This window comes from Salvelinus alpinus, chromosome 17 (assembly GCF_045679555.1).
Source record: "Salvelinus alpinus chromosome 17, SLU_Salpinus.1, whole genome shotgun sequence".
Classification (NCBI taxonomy): Eukaryota; Metazoa; Chordata; class Actinopteri; order Salmoniformes; family Salmonidae; genus Salvelinus; species Salvelinus alpinus.
In genome coordinates, this window is record NC_092102.1 from 2,795,604 (window position 1) to 2,821,297 (window position 25,694).

At 40.9% G+C, this 25,694-nt stretch overlaps 1 protein-coding gene across 2 annotated transcripts in view; it reads left to right on the forward strand.

The window, feature by feature from the left end:
• The first annotated feature begins 4,743 nt into the window (after nucleotides 1–4,743).
• Nucleotides 4,744–25,694, forward strand: part of LOC139541970 (semaphorin-4G-like) — a 73,219-nt gene continuing 52,268 nt past the window's right edge. The window contains exon 1 of one of the 2 annotated variants that reach the window (XM_071346911.1): nucleotides 4,744–5,066. The gene's annotated coding sequence lies outside the window, so the exon portion shown is untranslated. The remainder of the gene's footprint in view (nucleotides 5,067–25,694) is intronic. The other variant, XM_071346909.1, reaches the window with a different exon arrangement.

Here is a 25,694-nt window from a genome sequence, read left to right on the forward strand (position 1 = left end):
GCTATAAAATGCGACTGTAAGTCTCTGTAGGAGGTGAGTCCCTCAATAGGGAACTATGGGGTTTTGTCTCTTCATTTTGGTTCTTGTGTGACATGAGTTATTTTACTGAAAATCAATTTTAATTGAATAGCCTACTAAAATAAGGAATTGCCTATGTATCAAGCTTCTCAGGAGTATGAGTGCTGATTAAGGATCAGTTTGGCCTCTTCGATCAAAAAACATTGAGGTTCAAAACCTCTTTGGCAAGAGGTCAGATTAAATGGGCATGGCGGACCATGGGCCATATACACAAGCGTTTCAGAGTAGAAAATTGGTCATAAGTGGTGAGAAGAGACATTTTACTCTAACTCTTATGGTTAAAAATAAAAGTGATGCATGAAGTCAAGAGTTTCACCTAAAGGACAGATATTAGTGCTGAGCGATTAGTTCCTTTTGAGGTTGGTTCGGTTTCGGTTCGACTATTTTAAAAATGATCTCTGTTTTCAATTTTGGTTTCGATTAAAAAAATGTAACATTAAATGCACTATGCATTATGTGGGTTGAATAAAACTATTAATAAAAATCCCATGATGGTAGTGACTGCCCATTACTGCATATCACTTATTAACCCTCAATTATTCACGTTACTTTACTTTAATAAAACATTTGTTTTAATTTATTACTTGTATTATTTCATTCCAAGTTATCATCTCATCTCTATAGAGATGCTGCCTATGCTGTCTGACAAAAATCACAATTTTACTAGTTCTTCAAGGTAAATAAGGCATGCTTTTATGACTGCTGAATACCAACTATTAATCACTTAAATCATGTATTTTCAGGCTCCTGAAGCAACTGCTTGGGATTGCACGTTCTCTCTTCCGCTCAGCACAGACCAGACAAGTTTAAATGGGTGCGCAATGGATTATGGTCATTGTAGTTAATTACCATGTTTTCTGAGCTAAACTACATCGAATATTGGCCTGTTGGAAACTACAACTCCCTACTACATTGTACAGTTCAGACTTAATCTGATTTATCTCTACAGAAACTGCACATTGAGCTCACAGAAAAAAAATGAAGAATTGCAATTCAAATAATTTAACCGAACATAAATCAATTAGTTAAAAAAAAAAAATGGTTAGTCACTCAGCACTAACAGATATTTAGGAGACCTCATGAGCAGTCCCAACCAGTTGAGTTACCAGGAGGTGTCTTGATAATAGAAAAATGCAGTGAGTAAGTGTTTCCATCAACACATGGAATTGCCTTGGAGTTGTTGAAAGAATGTTTTCATATTTCATTATGATCAACCAATAAATAATCTAGATATGCAACATCTCTTGTGCGTTTGACAATGACATCACATGAGGACTAATTCACATGATATTCCTAAATTCTTATAACCACTCGGATTATCACATATTTTTCTTTAGATTATTTCAGTAACCTAATTCATTTGATTTCAAGTTATCCCTTCGTAGCGCAAAATCACAAAATTGGGCATGCTATAAATTAGGCAATTGAAAACATCCACACCTGTTATTAACTTTGATTGTGTTAGATGAAAATGATATACCTTTCAAATGTTGCATATAATGTTTGCATGCAACATTATTGTCAAGTGACTTGATGCCTAACTGTGCCAAAGCTTTCTTTAAATTCTTTTTAAATTTTTTATTAGTGATGTCACGTTTTATACCGGAACTCCGAGGCATGCGTAGAAGTAGCTAAACAGATTTTTTATTTTTATTTTTTATTAACAACAAATCAATACAGAAAGTACATAAGGGAACACAAGTATATATAATGGACAATCGAGCTAGGGGGTACAATATCACATTACAATTACACAAGGACCTTAAGGGACATACATACACTTACAATTCTAACAGCTTTTTTGTTAGTAGAGTATTTAACAGTCTTAAAATACAGTTCAATTTCTTTTTGTAGGGTAAGAAAATGTGTTTTTTCTGTTAGTAAATTTACATTTGTGTATATGAAATTTGGCCAAAAGAATAAATGAAATTAATTACATAATAATGTTTCAGCTTATTTTTATCATATGTAAAGAATCCAAGCAGTACATCTCTCCACAATAGTGTAAAATCTTCATAAATGTTCAATTATAAATCTAATGATGTCTTGCCAAATTTTTCTTACATGTATACAATACCAAAAAAGATGCAATACTGTTTCTGGGTGGTCATTACAAAAGGAGCAATTTGAGTTGATGTTTTCCTTAAACTTCTTCATATAGTGGTTGGCAGGATAATATTTATGAATAATTTTAAAGGAAACTTCCTTAATTTTGTTAACAAGTAGGTATGTGTGTGGCAACATCCAAACTTTTTTCTAATAGATATTATCAATAAATCCATTCCAATAAGGCATGACATAAGGTATAGATACAACATTCTGCTGAAACAAGGTTCGTATCGCTCTGTTGTTGAATGGACCAAAAGAGAAACAAATCTTTCCTACTGATGAGTCAACAGGGTCAATAGAAGGTAGGCTCTGAGGGTCAGGTCTTGAAACGTTCCTGAATAACAGAGCAACACCTGAGGGAATGGCGTCTAAAACAATTGCAAAATCTTTAGGCGTTACAGGGATCTTGTAAAGTGATAAGAATTCCTTATAACTGAGTAAAAGACCCTCTGCATTTACCAGTTGGCTCACCAATAGGATATTATTTCGGAACCAATATTCTAAAAACAAAGAAGTATTTTTATACAATATCTGTGTGGAGAAAATTTGTGTTTATAAATTAAGGACCATGACAAGAAAACCTGCCGATGAAAAGCAGAAAGTGTCACTGGAATTTTGTCAATATTATAATTGCACAACAACATGAAGTTAAAGCCACCAAAAGTAGAGAAGACATGATGAGGAATAAAATTCCAGATAGAAGTGGGTCTTCTTAGGAATTGTTTTATCCAATTGATCTATAAAGTATTATTTAAAATAGTAAAGTCCAGAAAATTCAGTCCACCATTCTCATAGGTATTCATTACAACAGTTTTCCTAATGTAATGGGTACGGTTTCTCCACAGAAAGTTGAAAAGCATCTGGTCTATCTCCTTGCTTATTTTACTATCAAGATATAAAGATAGAGCACCATATGTTAGTCTAGAGATTCCTAATAACCAAGGCTGAAGGTCTCTACCTTTTAAAGATAAGTCCCTCTGTAGCCATTGATTTAGCTTTTTCTGGGTATTTTTAATAAGAGTGTTAAAATTTAGTAAGCCTCTAGACTTATGATCCTTTGTAATGGTTATGCCTAAATATGTAAGTTCTTCTTTTACTGGAATACCATAATATGAAGGTGTCACACAATTTGACAGCTATGAGTTCACATTTATTAATGTTAAGGTATAGACCAGAGGCTTTGGAAAAGGATTGTATCACATTGATCGATATGGGAATTTGGTTAGCGTCTTTCAGAAAAAGTGTAGTATCATCAGCCAGCTGGCTTATAATACATTTTTTACCAGCTATGGAAATACCTGGTACAGGACTATTTTTTTAAAGAATTTGCAAGAAGTGGGGTGATTAATAAAAACAGATACGGGGAGATAGGACAACCTTGCCTAATTCCTCTCTTTAATTCAAATCTAGGTGAGGTGCCATATTTCAATTTGATAGAGCTGTTACCATTTGCATAGAGTCTTAATAGCCTTACAGAAAAAATCCACAAAGCCAAATCTCTCAAGGGAGTGGAAGAGAAACTGATGCTCTACTATGTCAAATGCTTTGTAAAAATCTAAAAATAATATGAAGCTATCCTCAGTTATTAAACTGTGCCAAAGCTATTTAGAGTTGTCAAACGGGAGTGACGAGTAGCCTGTTGATTTAACGGAAATTTTGACAACCATCAGAATTGGTAAACATTTTTTTTTATAATAAAGGTTATGCATGCCAACATATTAGGCAATAATTAAGATTAAGCAAAAATGATATCAAACGTTTTACCATTACAACATTTGATGTACAGTCACGTTCACTGTGGTTGTCTTAAGCGTGCTATAGAGTTCACAGCTGGCGGTGCCTCATTGGTTATTGTCCATAATTTGCAACAGTGTCAATGAGCGTCATCTCTATCTTCCCTTTGTGGAACCTCAAACTGTGCGATTAGCAATGAGATAACTCATAAAAGTTTTTCTCTTTGCTCAGAGTTTGTCTAGGCAGTGTCTTAACTTCGTCCTAAAACCTACTCCGAACTAGGGTTTTAAAAACAGGGTTTAGCATGATTCCTAGGACCTTTAAAAAAAAAAAACGTTTTGTATATGGACCCTGATATCACTTCAACTCCCATGGTCCCCCAACAGGTGGTGCTAAGTCGATGTGAGTGCATCTTTATTATGATAAAGTAAGTTTCCAGTATAACCTGTGTGAAATCAATGTTGCCACACACACACACACAAAACATTTATCATATCGATTTGAATATATCATCGTAGGAAGCTATTAGAATTGTATATAGGCGTTCCACATCAGGCGCACATTAAGTCACACCAATTCAAATATATATATATATTTTTTTTAACTCGGCAAGTCAGTTAAGAACAAATTATTGGTTACAATGACGGTCTACCCCTGCCAAACCCTAACCTGGGTGTGCCGCCCTATGGGACTCCCAATCACAGCTGGTTGCGATACAGCCTGGAATCAAACCAGGGTCTGTAGTGACGCCTCTAGCACTGAGATGCTGTGCCTTAGATTGCTGCGCCACTCGGAAACGCACATTGAAACCTATGTGTAGTGACACATCTGACCAGTGAGTTGCATGTTACCATGTCAGAAGTAGCAAGGAAATGAGCATAGAGATAATTGTTTACAATGGCAAGAAGGGATTGATTAACATTCTAATTTGAAACCATTTGCGCATGTATTGAGAGAGAGAGAGCGCGAGAGCGCGACACCGGTGTTGGGACTAGAATAGACATATGCATGCACAATACGCTGGTTTGACAGAGCATAGGCTGGCATATGCGCGCTGGACTGCGCACCACTCCAACACCACGCGGGGACTCACAAATAATTATTCTATAGAAGAGTATTCTCTAGTTTCGTAGAACATTTGCAAGGTAAGGTTTACACAATTGTAACTACAGTAGACTAACTGTACTGTAGCCTACTGTACAGTGCTCTGTATTGTATTTCGTTCAGTTTACCTATTCAGTCTTGAATGGGGTGTGTGAGGTACAGGACAAATCGCAGGCAGGTGAAGGTGCGTGAGAAAGCGCTCTAAGAAGTATTCTTAAAATGCTGCAGTATTCGTCAGACACGTAACATTGTGGAAATGTGTATTGCGTCGCGGTGGTGTTACTAGGCTACATAGGATCATTTATTTCAGACAGAGCATATTGCATGGTTATTATTGGTAGGCTACTCTGAAAATGCGTAATAACATAAGACAACACTTGCGCGCGTGGCAGAATGATCCGAAGTTATGTTGCGATGTGTACAATTAGGTGCTGGAATGCAAATGAAGCCCATGACGGTTTTGTCTGATCTCGGTCATAATATAAAATATTTATCCTACAAACTTGCTATGATATTGAGAGCATATATAGCACTCGAGTTGACTTATCTATAAGCAACATTTTCCTGGCCATATACAGTACATTGCTGTTGAAGTTTTCTAATAGGCAAAGCCATATAGGTCAGTGTATGGCCACTTGAACAAGCAATGGTGAGGCAAAATATTTCAACTTGGTCTCAGAGCATGTCCTATTATTCTTGTCTAAATCCAAGATACTCCATTTAGTATGATATGTTGCGTTTCTATGATATCTAACATTTCATATGGTATGTAATAATGAATTTGTGGATCCATCATCTATTTCGTATGATATGTTACGAATTACAATTCGTCCATATGTTCACACATTTGCTAAACGTACAATATGTTACGAATTTGCGAAATGTAAATGTACTCCCTGTTCATCCACAACAGCGTGGCAAAGCACGACTCCAACACCATCATTAAATTTGCTGACGACTGAACAGTGGTAGGCCTGATCACCGACAACGATGAGATAGCTTATAGGGAGGAGGTCAGAGACCTGGCAGTGTGGTGCCTGGACAACAACCTCTGCCTCAATGTGAGCAAGACAAAGGAGATGATCGTGGACTACAGGAATAGGAGGGCCGAACAGGCCCCCATTAACATCGATAGGGCTGTAGTGGAGCGGGTCGAGAGTTTTAAGTTCCTTGGTATCCACATCAACAACAATCTATCATGGTCCAAACACACCAAGACAGTCGTGAAGAGGGCACGACAAAACCTTTTCCCCCTCAGGAGACTGAAAATATTTGGCATGGGTCCCCAGATCCTCAAAAAGTTCTACAGCTGCACCATCGAGAGCATCCTGACCAGTTGCATCACCGTCTGGTATGGCAACTGCTCGGCATCCGACCGTAAGGCGCTACAGAGGGTGATGCGTACGGCCCAATACATCACTGGGACCAAGCTTCCTGCCATCCAGGACCTATATACTAGGCTGTGTCAGAGGAAGGCACGGAAAATTGTCAAAGACTCTCGTCACCCAAGTCATAGACTGTTCACTCTGCTACCGCACGGCAAGCAGTACCGAAGCACCAAATCTAGGTCCAAAAGGCTCCTTAACAGCTTCTACCCCCAAGCTATAAGACTGCTGAACAATTAATCAAATGGCCACCCGGACTATTTACATTGACCCCCCCCCCCCCCGCTGCTACTCACTGTTTATTACCTATGCATAGTCACTTTACCCCAACCTACTTCGACTAGCCTGTATCCCCGCACATTGACTCTGTACTGGTACCCCCTGTATATAGCCTCGTTATTGTTATGTAATTTTACTGTGTTACTTTAGTTTATTTAGTAAATATTTATTGAACTGCATTGTTGGTTAAGGGCTTCTAGGTAAGCATTTCACGGTAAGGTCTACACCTGTTGTATTTGGCGCATGTGACAAATAAAATTTGATGTTAAGAATTCCAATTTGTTGTGACTAACGTTAGCTATGTGGCTAATGCTAATGTTAGCTAACTCTAGGGGTTAGGGATAAAGGTTAAGGTTAGGAGTTAGGTGAATGATTAGCTAAAAGTGTTCAGGTTAGGGTAAGGGGAAGGGTTAGCTAACATACCAGGTAATTGCAAAGTAGCTAAAAAAGTAGGAAAAAGTAGCAAAGTTGCTAATTAGCTAAAATGCTAAAGTTGTCCATGATGAGATTCGAACACACAACTTTTGGTTTGCTAGATGTTCCCATCATCTGCGCCCTTGCTGTGTGTTTGTGTGTGTGTTTAGGACTGGTAACAAATTGATTTCACACTGGAAACTGCCTTTGGTGCTCTCTTCAAGTATTAGTGGACTGAGGAAGGCCTTTATAGTAAATCACTTCATTATTCATGACATGAGCCTTTAGAATACAGGTACATTCCGAAGAGGACAACTCACCAGTCCAGCCAGGGGCGTGACTTTGGTTTTTGAAGTGGAGGGGACATAACCTCGCAGGGGGCTCTGGGGGTCCTCCCTCAGATTTTTTGGGGGGGTATTCTAAAGCTAATTTCCAGGTTTCTACACACTCTACAGTACCAGTCAAAAGTTTGGACACACCAACTCATTCAACGGTTCTTCTTTATTTGTACTATTTTCAAAATTGTAGAATAATAGTGAACACATCAAACTATGAAATAACACATATAGGAATCATGTAGTAACCAAAAAAGTGTTTGAGATTCTTCAAAGTAGCCACCCTTTGCCTTGATGACAGCATTGCACACTTGGCATTCTCTCAACCAGCTTCATGAGGTAGTCACCTGGAAAGCATATCAATTAACAGGTGTGCCTTGTTAAAAGTTAATTTGTGGAATTTCTTTCCTTCTTAATGCGTTTGAGCCAATGAGTTGTGTTGTGACAAAGTAGGGGTGGTATACAGAAGATTGGCAAAATACCAAGTCCATATTATGGCAAGAACAGCTCAAATAAGCAAATAAAAACAACAGTCCATCATTACTTTAGACATGAAAGTCAGTCAATCCAGAAAATTGTAACAGACACATCTCAACATCATCTGTTCAGAGGAGACTGCGTGAAATCAGGCCTTCATGGTTGAATTGCTGCAAAGAAACCACTACTAAAGGACAACAGTAAGAAGAAGAGACTTGCTTGGGCCAAGAAACATGAGCATTGGACATTAGAACGGTGGAAATCTGTCCTTTGGTGAGATGAGTCCAAATTGGAGATTTTTGGTTCCAACCGCCTTGACTTTGTGAGACGCAGAGTAGGTGAACGGATGATCTCGGCATGTGTGGTTCCCGCCGTGAAGCATGGAGGAGGAGGTGTGATAGTGATTTATTTAGAATTCAAGGCACACTTAACCAGCATGGCTACTACAGCGTTCTGCAGCAATACGCCATCCCATCTGGTTTGCGCTTAGTGGGACTATCATTTGTTTTTCCAACAGGACAATGACCCAACACACCCCCAGGCTGTGTATGGGCTATTTGACCAAGAAGGAGAGTGATGGAGTGCTGCATCAGATGACCTGGCCTGCACAATCACCCGACCTCAACCGAATTTAAATGGTTTGGGATGAGTTGGACCGCAGTGTGAAGGAAAAGAAGCCAGCATATGTGGGAACTCCTTCAAGACTGTTGGAAAAGCATTCCAGGTGAAGCAGGTTGAGAGAATGCCAAGAGTGTGCAAAGCTGTCATCAAGCCAAAGGGTGTCTTTGAAGAATCTAAAATATCTTTTGATTTGTTTAACACTATATTGGTTACTACATGATTCCATATGTGTTATTTCATAGTTTTGATGTCTTCACTATTATTCTACAATGTAGAAAACAGTAAAAGTAAAGAAAAACCCTTGAATGTGTCCAAAACTTTGACTGGTACTGTAATATTTATCCTTTTGGGGTCATTTTGGGTTCACTTTGATTGTAAAAAGAATATAATGTTTCTAAATACTTCCCAATGTATGTGGATGCTAACATGATTATGGATAATCTATGAATCTGGAATAATGATGAGTGAGAAAGTTATAGGTGCACAAATATCATATCCCCCAAAATTGCTAACCTCCCCTGTTATTGTAGTGGTGAGAAGTTAGTTTTAGGGGTATGAATTTTGTGCGCCTAACTTTCTCTCTTATCATTAGTCACGATTCATTCAGGATTATCCGTAATCATGGTATCATCCATATTCATGTAGAAGTCTTAAGAAACATATTCTATTCAGATTTACAATAAAAGTGACTCCAAAATGACATAAAAAGGCTACAAAACATGTCCATACACACAACAGCTGTTAGATACTGCTACCTCACAGAAAGCTAGAGGCTAGCGCTAATTATTTATTAATTTCTATTGGGCTCAAAATAATCTGAAAGACAACCAAAACAGTCAGCAAATTGATTCAACAAATGTGTAGTCACAAGCTTGATGTAGTCAATGCCTGCTATGAACATAGGACCTAATACTGAACTTTAAACTATTTTAATACACATACAAGTTAATTTATCCCAATACTTTTGCTCTCCTAAAATGGGGGACTATGTACAAAAAGGGCTATAATTTCTAAATGGTTCACTCGATATGGATTAAAATACCCTCAAATTAATGCTGAGGGTCTGCACTTTAATTTCACAGTCATTGTTTGATTTCAAATCCTCACTTTTGGACTATAGAGCCCAAATATATATTTTTTTAATTGACCCAATAATTACAGAGGGCACTGTAATTCATATCATAGGCCTAATAGTACTGTTGAGCTCTTTTTACTTGCACACAACATAGCTGGATTGCCACGTCTTGCCCCTAAAGGTCCACCACCCTGCAGCGCCCCAACTCAACACATCCCACTCAGCTTTAAGATCTTAGTGCACCATTCATTATTGGTTTCAGGTGTGTTAGGCCAAGGCCAGAGTGACAACCAAGAGTACGACAGACCCCCAGTGCCAGGACTTAGCAGCCCGATTGTAAGATTGCTAGCTCGCTAGCTAACGTTAGCCAACTTTTGGCTAGCTCTAATGGTTCATCAACTGCCGAAAACTAGCCAAGTTACTTTACTTCTGTTGAAACAAGACAAAACAAAGGCTACAAAACATGTCCATAAACACAACAGCTGTTAGATACTGCTACCTTACAGAAAGCTAGAGGCTAGCGCTAAACTGGCTGTGGTAGCTAATAGCTAGCTAGTTAATTCACTTCAGACAGAACTTCAGTCGAGAGGGGATGAAACATGTGTAACTGACACGTTTCATGTTAGTTACACTACTAATTCAGCACTGGGAATAAATACATTTTTCTGTTAAGTCAAACAGCAGTTATCTTGCCAGCTACATCAGTCAAATGAAGAGTAGCCAGTTTCTGGTCTGCTTGCTTTTACAACGCTGAGAAAAAGCACAACACACAGACAACAGCTGTCTCTGTTTGCACGCTCTGTGGTGTCTGCGTGGTTTGAAATCCAGCCGGTTGATACGCCAAACAGCCTACCCAATAGCTCTGAGGCATCCGCATGGTCCTAAAGCACACCGATGCCGCTTTTTGTATCACAGTGCAGTGATAAAACTGGGGGGGACCAAAATGCATTTTCAGAATGTGGGTGGGATCTTGTCTCCCCGTCCCCAGTGAAATTTGCACTCGAGTCCAGCAAATATGCACGGTGACAACTTAGAGCTGGGAAAAACTGATGCTCCATGGTATGGAAGCTTTCCTTTGTTACAGTATAAAGCACATAATCCCCACTCAATTTATAGGTCAAGTTCAAATGTAGTGCATGGCTTCCCGAAGGTCTTGCTAATTTCTACCTGTCCTGATGGAGTGCTTCATATAATTAAGCAATAAGGCCCGAGGAGGTGTGGTATATGGCCAATATACCACTGCTAAGGGCTGTTCTTAAGCACGACGCATCGCAGAGTGCCTGGATACAGCCATGGTATATTGGCCATATATCACAAACCCCTGAGGTTCCTTATTACTATTATAAACTGGTTACCAATGTAATTAGAGCAGTAAAAAAAAAATGGTTTTGTCATACCTGTGGTATACGGTCTGATATACCATGGCTGTCAGCCAATTAGCATTCAGGGCTCAAACCACCCAGTTTATAAGAGGTAATATAGTATGGAGCACCAGAAGTGATGATGATAAGCAACCTGAACTCTGTGACCCTGTAACTCATGGACACTGATTCAAGGTGACACCGGAGATGGAGGGTTGTTGTGAGGTAGGGTGTAAATCACATCAAAATGGGGATCCAGTGTCATCCTCTTCATGTTTGTGGATCACCAATAATTTATTCAGTTATGTACCCTCAAGGTTCAAATGAAAGAGAGTAGGTACTTTTCCAACACTGAGAAGGAAATGACCTTGTGTCATGACTATTCACTAGCCCTTTACTGCCCTTATCTGGATTTGCTTCGGTTTTAAAAATTTTACCTTTTATTCAGTTGGATATTTTACTGAAAAAACGTGAAACCTCTCTCCGTCAATGTGACATAATTGTTAATGTGCCTCTACTACTGTGTTGTGGTAATGTTGCGACAGTGAGTATGTTTACATGCGCAGTAATAATTAGATATTAAACTGATTATGGTAGTAGGCTGATTATGCAATAGTAATGTAAACACCTTACTGCTTATCTTAAATCAGCGTAACATCAATGTCACGCCGTGACCATAGAGAGCCCTTGTTTCTCTATGGTGTAGTAGGTCAGGGCGTGACTAGGAGGTATTCTAGTTTATAATGTCTATGTTGTGTTCTAGTTTATATTTTCTATGTTGGTGTTTTGTATGATTCCCATTGGGGATCATATTTAAGTAGTTATTTCTCCCACCTGTGTTTGTAGGATATTGTTTTGTGTTTGTGCACCACGTAGTCACGTTTAGTTGTTCATTTATTGATATATTTTGTTTTGTTTTAGTTTCTCTTTGAATTAAATATGTGGAACTCAACATCCGCTCCGCCTTGGTCCCGTTCTTACGACAGCCGTGACAGTCAAAATCAAAGTAAGCATATGCCGATTAAAAATGAGCAATCTTTCGACTTCTTAGGACATTTAAACACCTGTCGTGTCTTTGCTATCGTTAAATTGAAGACTTATAGTTTTTATCAAAGATTCCTGTAATTAGGGATTACGCGATCACTTGAGTAATAACGTAACTAATTAACTATGAATTCGAGGGCACCAGGGAAAGTTATTAGATTAAAGTTATAATTTCCCAATATAACCTTTCAGATATTTTCATATCTGATCAATAGTCTTCTAATTAATGATTTATTTACTTTACCTCACGTTAGTCTCATTCCAAATGTCGTAAATTGTTGATTATCTGCACGAACCCAGTCTTCACTATGAGTCATCCATACATCAATTGTCTTAAATCATTTATTTATTACTAACTAATTAATTCACAGAAATGCATAAACAAACAAACAAACTTAAAATAGTTACATGAAATGATAGGAGAAATATGCCCTAGTGGGCTGAACCGGCATGGCGGCTGTTAGACAAAGGGAAAATGGCGTTCGACTAAGAATTCACTACAGAGTCCATAATTATAACAATTGACATGCTAATCCTTACACATGAACGCTCACTCATTCGGGAACAATTGCAATCAATATATATATATATTTACGCTCATGTGTGTCGTCTTGATCGTTGGAGAGAAGTTCGTTTTGTTGGAGCTCCTTCTGTTGTAGTTATTGTGGATTGTTCAGAGTGACATTCGTTATAGAATGCTTGTTTCGGCGGTTGTCTTTCTTCGCGTTCAATGATACCGAATTCCTAGCTGCAGACTAGTAGTCAATATCAAAGACTTGTTATGATTCGTATAAGAGTTTTAACCACGTGGTATGGTTAAAGATTCAGCAATTATACTCAACCTTCGTTCTCCTCCTTGGAGGATAAACATGGTCTCAATGGTAATTTCTTAGAGTTGGCTTCTATTCAGATAGCAGAGAGGGGCTGTCCCATGGTCTCTGACCCATACTGGGCTCAGGGCGGTTCTTGGATTTAGTTCAAATCAAAAAGGTATTTGTATTTTTCTTAATTAAACAGTCCAAAATCATATTACACAATTATACAAACAGTATCATACTCACTCATTCATTTTATACAACAAACAGATGTTAACCTCATATCTGAGGTTATTATATAAACAGCGATATGGTAATGTAGTCCCACAGTCTCACATGAGTTTCCCACGTGGTGACAAATGGACCGGTTCATAGCTGGACTCTCCACCGAGCTTTCATACTTTTGCAGGAATATGAAATATGTTCGTACCTCAAGTTCTGTGAGGTGGAAGAGAATTCCTTTGTCCTGAAAGTTTACCCTCTGTCTAATACTGTTGGGCCATGAGGAGATTCTCAGGAATTTACGACATCTCTCTGTGATCACCGCATGGGTTGTGGTAGGAAAGGGAGAGGCAGGGAGAGGGGGATGGGGTTTGCACTACCCAAGCAGGCGACGTCATGACACACCTTAAATCGGCATTTCAGCTGTATATTTGATCTGCGCATATGCTAGCACCAGCCGAACGAGCTTCCCTCTTTAACGCAAGTAAAGTAATTCCGGAACTGAATGTAAGCGTCTTAGAAGTGGTTTTCACATGCAAACTTTGTATGTCCGAACTCAGGATCAAATCTGCTTCCCGAAAATAACATGGTCGCTGTGGTAAAATGTTAATTTTGATTGGTGATTTTCTACATGAATCAGAGTGCCATCAGGTAGCCTGATTTCAGATGTGTCCATGTAAACAGGATTATTAGGGAAATCGTTCTTCTTGCAAAGCATGTACAGGTTAATAAAACTATTATATTAATCTGACAATTATTGTGTGCCTGTAACCATACTCAATGTTTGTTGTTGGGTGCGATGTGTCAGATAGGGCTATTGGTGAATATGCTAAAATGTTCATTGTGTTCAAAGGTTATGCTTTATACCAGGGTTCGTTTCGAACCACTCGTTTTTTGTTTAGTTCCTATGTTCCAACAAGCAAAATAAAGTTCTGAACCGGTTCGAATCCCCAAAAAAGTACCAGTTTATATCGTTCTTTTTTGTTGTAATTTTTACACCCTTTTTCTCCCCAATTTCATGATTACGATCCTGTCTCATCGCTGCAACTCCCCAATGGGCTCGGTCGGGAGAGGCAAAGGTTGAGTCATGCATCCCCGAAACATGACCCGCCAAACCACGCTTCTTAACACCCGCTCGCTTAACCCGGAAGCCAGCTGCACCAATCTGTCGGAGGAAACACCATTCAACTGATGACCGAATCAGCGTGCAGGCGCCCGGCCTCCACAAGTAGTCGGTAGAGCACGATGAGCCAAGTAAAGCCCCCCCTCCCCGGCCAAACCCTCCCCTAACCCGGACGGCGCCGGGCTAATTGTGCATCGCCCTATGGGACTCCCGGTCACGGCTGGTTGTGACACAGCCTGGGATGCAGCCTGCGATGCAGTGCCTTAGACCACTGTGTCACGAATCCCGCTTCCTGAGTCTGTTTTTGCCTGTGTTCTGTCCTGGAGTGTTTTTCCGGTGTCCTGGAACGCACCCTGTCTGGTTGCCGGGCGACGTATCTAGTTGGGAGATCTCTGATTACCCGCACCTGTATCCCATCAGCTATCTTCACACCTGGTCCTGATCATCACCCCTCCACTTTATAAGCTCTGACCTGACATCCATTCCCTGCCGGATCGTTAGCCATGAACAGTATGTTGTGCCAGCGTATCAGCCTCCAGTTTGATAGAGTTTGTTTTGTTGTTTTGTACGTCTTGTTTGCCTTGAACTTACCTCCGTTTGTTCTGTCTACAGTCCTTCACCCGGAACACTTACCCCATCCCTGCCTGGTCGTCGGTGGCTTCTGTTACTCCCTTGGATCTGCCTATTCACTCCCATCAACTCACCTCCGCTGCCCGCTCCGCCACCTGGATCTTTCTACCTCTACACTTGTAAATAAATACTCACCCTCTTCCTACTCTCCTTGTCCTGGTCTGCTTCTGGGTTCGATTTCAGAAAACCGTGACACACTGTGGCACTCTGGAGGCCCTTCTGTTCCCCTTTTAACCTGTGAAATCAGCAGTTAAAAAACAACATTTAGCTCATTCAGTTACTTCACCAATAAGTGTGGATAGAGCAGGCACGCTAGTTGTTTAAATGCCTGATGGCCAGACAAGTGTAGCCTATGGCGCAACATGCAAATGAAAATTTGCAGGTGGGGAGAGATTGAGACAGGGTTGAGGAGTCTGGGCATCTTGTTATGACATGCATTATATGAATTAGGTCCACAGAATTATACCTAGGAGGAACTGCTTCTATGGAGGAACTTTGAATGTCCTTTGAGCTAACGTTAGCTAGCTAACAAGCTTTAGCTTGCTAGCTAACAAACTTGTGTGTGCAGAGCGGCAGAATTAAACATGTCTTACCATTTTGTAGTTAATAAATCCAACGTGAAAGGTAATAACTAAGCCTGTAGTATCCTTAACTAGCATTGAAAAAGTTAATCCATTCTTCCCTAGCTAAAAATATATCAACCTATTTTCTGAATCAAACTTGAAACGTAAGTACAGTAGCCTATGCTTCGGAGGGGGGAGGGGCAGGTAGCGTAAACACGCAAAGGCAAAGATTTACAGCTTGCAGGCAGACACTGGAATTAGTTTGAGTGACAGAGTCTGGGCTTTGCATAGGCGCTTTGTTGTGTTTTGTTGTGGGACTATAATCTTTTCCCTGCAACATAAAAGAACATTATTAACCGGTTCCCTTTTAAAATAACGGTTATGTTCCGGAACAGTCCCAGGTTCTATTTCTGTTTCTTGAACATTTGTTATTGTCCTGCTTTATACCCAAATAAGATTTATATTGACATCTCAATCGTGAAGGGAAGACCGGCCACCTCTTTCCTCCATTCCATTGGCCAATTGACAATAAGATGGATGACCTCCGATCACGGATTTGCTAACAACGGGACTCTAGTAACTGCAATATTGTCAGCTTTTCTGGAGCATGGCTTTCGGAGAAGATACCCCCCATGGCTATCCAACTGTATGGGTTCTCCATTCACTGAGCGGACAGGACAGTGGAGTCAGGGAAATCGAGAGGGGAGGGGTTTACCTCTTCATCAACAACAAATTATGTGCTGACTCGAGCTCAGTCGAAGTCTCGATCCATTGTTCACGTGTTGGAATACCTGATCGTCAAATGCCAACCCTTTTACCTCCCGAGGGAGTTTTCAGTTGTTATCGTGACTGGTGTTTACAAGCTGAAGCTCAAACAGGAAGTACCCGTGACTCGCTCCATTGAGAAATGGTAATCAGAATCAGAGATTATGCTACACTACTGCTTTTCTAGCGCTGATCGGAATATTTTCGTAACTCCGCCGATAAAATCGGCAAGCTAACCACCTCCGTTACCGGCTTCATTAGGAAATACATCGGCGACGTTGTTCCCACAGTGAAGGTTCTCTGTTTCTCCAATCAGAAGCCCTGATTAACACTGAGGTTCGAGCTAAACTAAAGGACAGGGCTACCGCACACAGGGCTATCGCAGACAACTCTGAGGCTATGGCTGAGGACAGGAACAAGTACAAGAAGTTCCACTATGACATCTGCAGAGTCATTAAACAAGCAAAATGATAATATCGGAATAAGGTAGTAGCATATTACACAGGTTCCGGAGCCCGCCACATGTGGCAAGGTCTACAGTCATTACTGATTACAAAGGAAGACCCAGTCGTGATCTGCCCAACGATGCCTCTCTACCAGAAGAACTCAACGCATTTTATGCATGCTTCGACAATAACAAAACCAACACTAACGCCGACCTAGAGGATTGGGTGATCTAGAGGACGGTAATCCCAGTGTGCGTTCTCAGCGCATAGTAGCTGGCAGGCATATTCATGGTCATTTTCAACCTTTCCTTGTCCCAGTCTGTAATCCCCATGTCTTAAGCAGAAGTTCATTATTCCTGTTCCCAAGAACTCTACGGCTTCTTGCCACAATGACTACTGGCCCTGTTGCACTCACATTTTAATTTGTTTTATTTCACCTTTATTTAACCAGGTAGGCCAGTTGAGAACAAGTTATCATTTACAACTGCGACCTGGCCAAGATAAAGCAAAGCAGTGCGACAAAAACAACAAAGTTACACATGGGATAAACAAACGTACAGTCAATAACACAATAGAAAATATGTATACAGTGTGTGCAAATGAAGTAATATTAGGGAGGTAAGGCAATAAATTAGCCATAGTGGCGAAATAATTACAATTTAGCAATTAAACACTGGAGTAATAGATGTGCAGAAGATGAATGCGCAAGTAGAGATACGGAGGTGCAAAGGAGCAAAACAATAAATGATATGGGGATGAGGTAGTTGGGTGTGCTATTTACAGATGGGCTATGTACAGGTACAATGATCTGTAAGCTGCTCTGACAGCTGATGCTTAAAGTTAGTGAGGGAGATATTAGTCTCCAGCTTCAGTGATTTTTGAAGTTCGTTCCAGTCATTCGCAGCAGAGAACTGGAAGGCAAGGTAGCCAAACGAGGAGTTGGCTTTGGGGGTGACCAGTGGAATATACCCGCTGGAGCGCGTGCTACGGGTGGGTGCTGCTATGGTGACCAGTGAGCTGAGATAAGGCGGGGCTTTACCTAGCAAAGACTTAGATGACCTGGAGCCAGTGGGTTTGGCAACGAATATGAAGCGAGGGCCAGCCAACGAGAGCATACAGGTCGCAGTGGTGGGTAGTATTTGGGGCTTTGGTAGTATTTGGGGCTTTAACACAGAGTTCAAAGAAGGGCCAGAAGTATACAGAATGGTGTCGTCTGCGTAGAGGTGGATCAGAGAATCACCTGCAGCAAGAGCGACATAATTGATGTATACAGAGAAAAGAGTCGGCCCGAGAATTGAACCCTGTTGCACCCCCATAGAGACTGCCAGAGGTCCGGACAACAGGTCCTCAGATTTGACACACTGAACTCTGTCTGAGAAGTAGTTGGTGGATCAGGTTAGGCAGTCATTTGAGAAACCAAGGCTGTTGAGTCTGCCGATAAGAATGTGATGATTGACAGAGTCGAAAGCCTTGGCCTGGTCAATGAATACGGCTGCACAGTGTTGTCTTTTATCGATGGCGGTTATGATATTGTTTAGGACCTTGAGTGTGGCTGAGGTGCACCCATGACCAGCTTGGAAACCAGATCGCATAGCGGAGAAAGTACGGTGGAATTCAAAATGGCCGGTGATCTGTTAACCTCATTAGGGTAGGGGGCACTATTTTCACCTCCGGATGAAAAGCACACCCAAAGTAAACTGCCTGTTACTCAGGCCCAGAAGCTAGAATATACATAATTAGTAGATTTGGATAGAAAACAGTTTCTAAAACTGTTGAACTAATGTCTGTGAGTGTAACAGAACTGAAATGTCAGGCGAAAACCGAGGAAAATCCATCCAGGAAGTGCCATTACTTTGAATGTCTGTTTTTCCAATGAAAGCCTATCCACCATTTAAAGGGATAGGACCCAGATTCCATTCCCTATGGCTTCCACTAGTTGTGAACAGTCTTTAGACATTGTTTCAGGGTTTTTTTCTGAAAAATTAGGGAGAATTACAACATTGAGTGAGTGGACCCTGGGATGTCCTCAGAGCTGGTTAATGCGCACGACCGAGAACGCGCCTTTCTTGTTTTTCTATAATATTGATGACACTATTGTCCGGTTGAAATATTATCGATTATTTAGGCTAAAAACTACCTGAGGATTGATTATAAACATCTTTTGAGATGTTTCTACGAACTTCACAGATACTATTTGGAATTTGTCTGCCTCTTGTGACCGCATTTGAGTCATTGGATTACTGAACAAAACGCGCCAACAAAATTGAGGTTTTTGGATATAAAGAGGGACTTTATCGAACAAAACAAACATTTATTGTGTAACATGGAGTCTTGTGAGTGCAACCATACGAAGATCAAAGGTAAGTGATTAATTATTGCTATTTCTGACTTTCGTGACTAATCTACTTGGCTGGTAACTGTATATAATGTTTTTTTGTGCTGAGCGCTGTCCTCAGATAATCGCATGGTTTGCTTTCGCCGTAAAGCCTTTTTGAAATCTGACATGGCAGCTGGATTAACAAGAAGTTAACCTTCAGCTGGGGGCTGAAGGGGGTCTATAACAAGCGGCAACAGTGAGAGACTTATTTCTGGAAAGGTGGATTTTTACAAGTAGAAGATCGAACTGTTTGGGCACAGACCCAGATAGCATGACAGAACTCTGCAGGCTGTCTCTGCAGTAGATTGCAACTCAACCCCTTTTGGTAGTTCTATCTTGGTGGAAAATGTAGTTGGTGATGGAAATTTCAGAATTTTTGGTGGCCTTCCTAAGCCAGGATTCAGACATGGCTATGACATCAGGGTTGGCAGAGTGTGCTAAAGCAGTGAAAAAACAAACGTAGGGAGGAGGCTTCTGATGTTAACATGCATAAAAACAAGGCTTTTACGGTTACAGAAGTCAACAAATGATAGTGCCTGGGGAATAGGAGTGGAACTGGGGGCTACAGGGCCTGGGTTAACCTCTACATCATCAGAGGATGATGTAGGATAAGGGTAGGATAAGGGTACGGCTAAAGGCTATAAGAACTGGTCGTCGAGTGCGTTGGGATTAAAGAATAAAAGGAGCAGATTTCTGGGCGTGGTGGAATAGATTCAAGGCATAATGTACAGACAATGGTATGGTAGGATGTGAGTACAGTGGAGGTAAACCTATGCATTGGGTGACGATGAGAGATGTTTTGTCTCTGGAGGCATCAGTCTCCGCATGTGTGTGGGGTTGGATGAAAGCGCTATCTAAGGCATTTTTAGCGGGACTGAGGGCTCTACAGTGAAATAAAACAATAAACTAGCTAAGACAGCAGTAGACAAGGCATATTGACATTAGAGAGAGGCATAAAACAATTACAGGTGTTGAACAGGAGAGCTAAGACAACAACGGGTAAATGGCGATGAATGGGCAGAGTGGGTCAGTTATGTACATACAGGACCTGAGTTCGAGGCTGGGGCCGACAGGTAAACAAAATGAGGTACCGTGTTATCGAAACAGTCCAGGGGGCATCAGCTGTGTAGCTGAGTGATCATAGAGTCAAAAGAGCAGCAATAGGTGAGTCAGGGTGCTGTTCGGTAGTCACTACTACGCTAGGCGAGCAGGGGACACAGCGTTCAGAAAAGCTCGCGGGCCGGGGCTAGTAGATGGTTCTTCGGCGAATTCGTAACAGAATAGCCTGTTGAGACCACATCGGGTGATCACGTCGGCAGTCCAGTCGTGATGGATCGGCGGGGCTCCATGTCGACAATAAAGAGTCCAGGCCAATTGGAAAAGGAGGTATTGTAGCCCGAGATTTAGCTGGTATATGGGCCTAGCTCGAGGCTAGCTGGTGCTTGCTTCGGGACAGAGGCATTAGCTAACAGTAGCCACTCGTTTGCAGCGATGATCCGGAGTAATGATCCGGTGTAATGATCCAGAGCGGCAGGAATCCGGTGATATGGTAGAGAGATGCAGTCCGATATGTTTTGGGTTGATATTGCGCTGTGCAGACTGGCAGGTGTTGTCCGAGCTAAGGCTGGCTGATGCCATGGGAAAAAAAGACGAGGACCGCTAGCTGTGGCTAACAAAGACTAGTAGCTAGTTAGCTGGCTAGCTCCCGATGGAAGTTCCAGTTATACGGAATAAAAATAGAAGATCCGTACCACATTGGGGGAGGCGGGTTGCAGAAAAGTATATTTAGTTTGTAGATAGAAAGCGAGATTAAGATATATACGAAAAATGACTGGCTATTTACATGGGATAAGACAAAGAGAGATATACACATCCTACTGCGCTGACAGCGTGGAACAAGATCTGTAATCATGAAGTGCTTTGAAAGGCTGGTTATGGCTCACATCAACTCCATCATCCCAGATACCCTAGACCCACTCCAATTTGCATACCGCCGCAAAAGATCCATAGACGACGCAATCTCAATTGCACTTCATACTGCCCTCACCCATCTAGATTAGAGGAATACCTATGTGAGAATGCAGTTCAGTGACTACATCTCAGCGTTCAACACCATTTTCCCCTCCAAGCTTAGGACCCTGGGATGGAACACCTCCCTCTGCAACTGGATCCTGGACTTCCTGACAGGCCGACCCCATGTGGTGAGAGTAGGCAACATCACCTCAGCCACACTGACCCTCAACACTGGGGGCCCCACAGGGATTTGTGCATAATCCCCTTCCTGTACTCCCTGTTTACTCATGACTGCATGGCCACGCCCCACTCCAACACCATCATCAAGTCTGCTGATGACAACAGTGGTAGACCTGATCACTGGCGACAATGAGAAAGCCTACAGGAAGGAGGTCAGTGACCTGGCAGTCTGGTGCCAGGACAATAACTTCTCCCTCAACGTCAACAAGACCAAGGAGCTGATCGTGGACTACAGGCGAGCACGCTGTTCACGTCGACGGGGCTGCAGCGGAGTGGGTTCGAGAGCTTCAAGTTCCTCGGTTCCAAATCACTAAGGACTTAAAATGGAACACGCGCACAGTTGTCAAAAAGGCGCGACAGCGCCTCTTCCCCCTCAGGAAGTTGAACAGGTTTGGCATGGGCCTTCAATCCTCTAAAAGTTCTAAAGCTGCATCATTGAGAGTATCTTGACTGGCTGCAACACCGCTTGGTATAGCAACAGCACCGCCCCCGATCGCATGGCGCTACAGAGGGTGTTGCGGACATCCCAGTACATCACTGGGGCCGAGCTCCCTGCCATCCAAGATCTTTATATCAGGTAGTGTGAAAGGAAGACCCGGAAAATTGTTAAAGACTCAAGCCACCCAAGACTGTTTTCTCTGCTTCCGCACGGCAAGCAATACCGGTGCATCAAGTCTGACACCAACAGGCTCCTGAACAGCTTCTATCTCCAAGCCATAAGACTGCTAAATAGCTAACAAAATGGCTAGACAGAATATTTAAGTTGACCCTTATATTTTATTTGTATTTTTTTTTCTCTATGCATACTCACAGCTGTTTATTCAAATGACTGGCACACAGCTCAGACACCCATGCATACCCCACAAGACATGCCACCAGGGGTTTCTTCACAGTTCCCAAGTCCAGAACAGACTGGAAAACAGACAGTACTACACAGAGCCATGACAACATGGAATTCCATTCCACATCATGTAACTCATGCAAGCAGTAAAATCAGATACAACTACACCTTAGAACAACTCAGACTGTGAAGAGACACAAACACTCTCCCCATCTTAGCTACCATGGCATCAATATGTTTTGACCATGAAAGTTTACAATCCAGGGTTATACCAAGCAGTTTAGTCTCCTCAACCTGCTCAATTTCCACATTATACATTAAAATATTTAGTTGCAGTTGAGGGTTCAGTTAATGGTTTATCCCAAATACAATGCTTTTAGTTTTCAAAATATTTAGTACTAGCTTATTTCTAGCCACCCATTTTAAAACGGACTGCATTTCTGCTGATGTGTAGAATGTTGAGTCATCGGCATACTGTACATAGATACATAAGCTGTACTCAGTGCCAGTGGCAGGTCATTAGTAAAGATTGAAAAAAGTAAGGGGCCTAGACAACTGCCCTGGGGAATGCCTGACTCTACCTGGATTATGTTGGAGGCTTCCATTTAACCTCTCTAGGGGGTGTGGGACGCTACCGTCCCACCCAGAGCGCCAAATTCAAAAACACTCATTATAAAAATGTATAAAACATACAAATGTTATACATCGGTTTAAAGACTAACTTCTTGTTAATCCAACCACGGTGTCAGATTTCAAAAAGGCTTTACGGCGAAAGCATACCATGCGATTATCTGAGAACAGCGCCCAGCAGACAAATCCTTACAGTTATCAGCCAACTAGAGGAGTTACACAAGTCAGAAAGTGATAAAATTAATCACTTACCTTTAATGAACTTCATATGGTTGCACTCACAAGAATCCCATTTACTCAAATGTTTGTTTTGTTCGATAAAGTCCCTCTTTATATCTAAAAACCTTTGTTTTGTTCGCGCGTTTTGTTCAGTAATCCAGGCAGTCACAACAGACAGACGAAAAATCGGAAAAGTATCAGTAAAGTTCGTAGAAACATGTCAAACGATGTTTATAATCAATCCTCAGGTTGTTTTTAGTCATAATAATCAATGAGATTTCAACCGGACAAAAGCTTCGTCAATATAAATGGAAAACAAGAAAGGCGTGCTCTCGGTCGTGCGCATGAAAAACCTCAGGGACACTGAATGGTCCACTCATTCAAAGTGGTCTTACTCCCTCATTTTTCAGAATACAAGCCTGAAACAATTTCTAAAGACTTGATATCTAGTGGAAGCCCATAACACATACGTTTTTTCCAACAGCAGATTATGATTGATAATGTCAAAAGCCGCACTGAAGACGCACAAAACAGCTCTCACAAGCTTGTTATTGTCATCATGTACGGTGCTGCTACTCTGTTTATCATATATCCTGATGCCTAGTCCCCTTACCGCTATACGCATCTACCTTTATCACTCCAGTATCCCTGCACATTGTAAATATGGAATTGGAACAGACACTGTATATATCTTACTTAGTTTCTTGTGTTCTTCTTATTTCTATTTATCGTGTTTTTTTTGTTCTACTCTACATGATTACAGCATTGTTGGGATTAGAGCTTTCAAGAAAAGCATTTCACTATACTTGTGCATGTGACATTAAAACTTGAAACTCTGTATACAGTTCTTTAGATTTATCCAGAATAGAACGTCAGATTATTTTAGACACAATCCCCAATTCATGCTACTTTGCCTTGGTCCATTTGAAGTGCGCTTTCTCAGGGTGGATATGGTCTCTATGTTTAGAACAGAGTAATTTCATTCATCCATCCTCATTCATTGGATAAATCTCTTCAGTTACGGTTATTTCATACTTGCTTAACAAGTGTCCAACAGCAGCGACAGCAGAACTCTTTTCCCTCTGCTTTGTGGGTCACAAAAAGTAGGTCTTAACCCAATCACTTGAGAAAATAGATTAATACACACTATGTAAAACTAAACAGCTCAAGTGCGAACAAGACTAGAGACACAGGCATAACTGTGCCTTTGATCAAGTCTAATCACAATCACCTGTGTCAGTTGGCCACAATTACAGAGCAGCCAATCGGGAGACAGGAACACTTAACAGAACAATTAACAAAAGTACATACAACTAGCAGATGTGGCAATTAGTGCTGGTGTCATAGTATAGCCAGAGATGGTTGATATTATTACAAGATGCTTGTGTCTCCTCCCTAACAATGGGAGTTGAAGTCCACAAAGACGGGAGGAGGTGAGATCAGGTGGGAACATTCTACCTAATGAGAGGGCAGATACGCGTGTGAACAACAGTCACAACTCAGACATAAAATATTTTTCTAAAAGTTGCCCGAATGACACTTGTGTCCACTTATGTCAATCAGTACACTCGTAACAATATAAGCATTGCAAAACTTCAATGCGATCAAATAAGCCTCACGTAGCAAATTATCAGTTAAATTTTTTGTTGACCAAATTCAACACTCTCTCGTTGACCATACAAAAAATTCCTCACTTTGTGGAATTCTTTTCGTGGACAGATTTGGGGCAAAGTAAACCCCCTCGCTTCACCTCTTCCTCTCAAGTATAGATATCTACAGGGTTCATACACATTTGGACAGAGGAATTTCATGACTTTACCATGATTTCTCCCTGACTTCTAAGCTGACATATGCAATTGTTTTAAAATAGTCATACCATGGATAATTTACCTATTTGATTTTAGGTCTCCTTTAGGTGTAATGTTTTGAATAAAAAATGAATTTGATAAAATATTGAATTTTGCCTTTAATAACTACAATAGTAGAAACACATTGAAAAACACATGAATAAATGGCAAAAAAGACAGTAAAACATTTATCATAAAGAATACGGTTTTGAAGGTTCTGTCCTATATGTAGGAGATATAAGAAAGCTCAGGAAATATATATACAGTACCAATCAAAAGTTTGGACACACCTACTCATTCCAGGGTTTCTCTTTAGGCAGCAGGTAATCACTAGGTGGCTGACAAGGTAAAAATCTGTTGTTCTGCCCCTGAACAACTGTTCCTAGGCTGTTATTGAAAATAAGAATTTGTTCTTAACTGACTTGCCTAGTTAAATAAAGGTAAATGTTTTTTATTTAAACTATTATCTACATTGTAGAATAATAGTGAAGACATCAAAACTAAAAAACAACACATATGCAATCATGTAATAACACCAAACAGTGTTAAACAAGTCAAAATATATTTTATATTTGAGATTCTTCAAAGTAGCCACCTTTTGCTCTGATGACAGCTTTGCACACTCGTGGCATTCTCTCAACCAGCTTCATGAGGTAGTCACCTGGAAAGCATATCAATTAACAGGTGTGCCTTGTTAAAAGTTAATTTGTGGAATTTCTTTCTTTCTTAATGCGTTTGAGCCAATGAGTTGTGTTGTGACGAGGTAGGGGTGGTATACAGAAGACAGCCCTATTTAAAAAAAGACCAAGTCCATATTATGGCAAGAACAGCAAGAAACGACAGTCCATCATTACTTTAAGACATGAAGGTCAGTCAATCCGAAAAATGTCAAGAACTTTAACTTTAAAAGTTTCTTCAATTGCAGTCGCATAAACCATCAAGCGTTA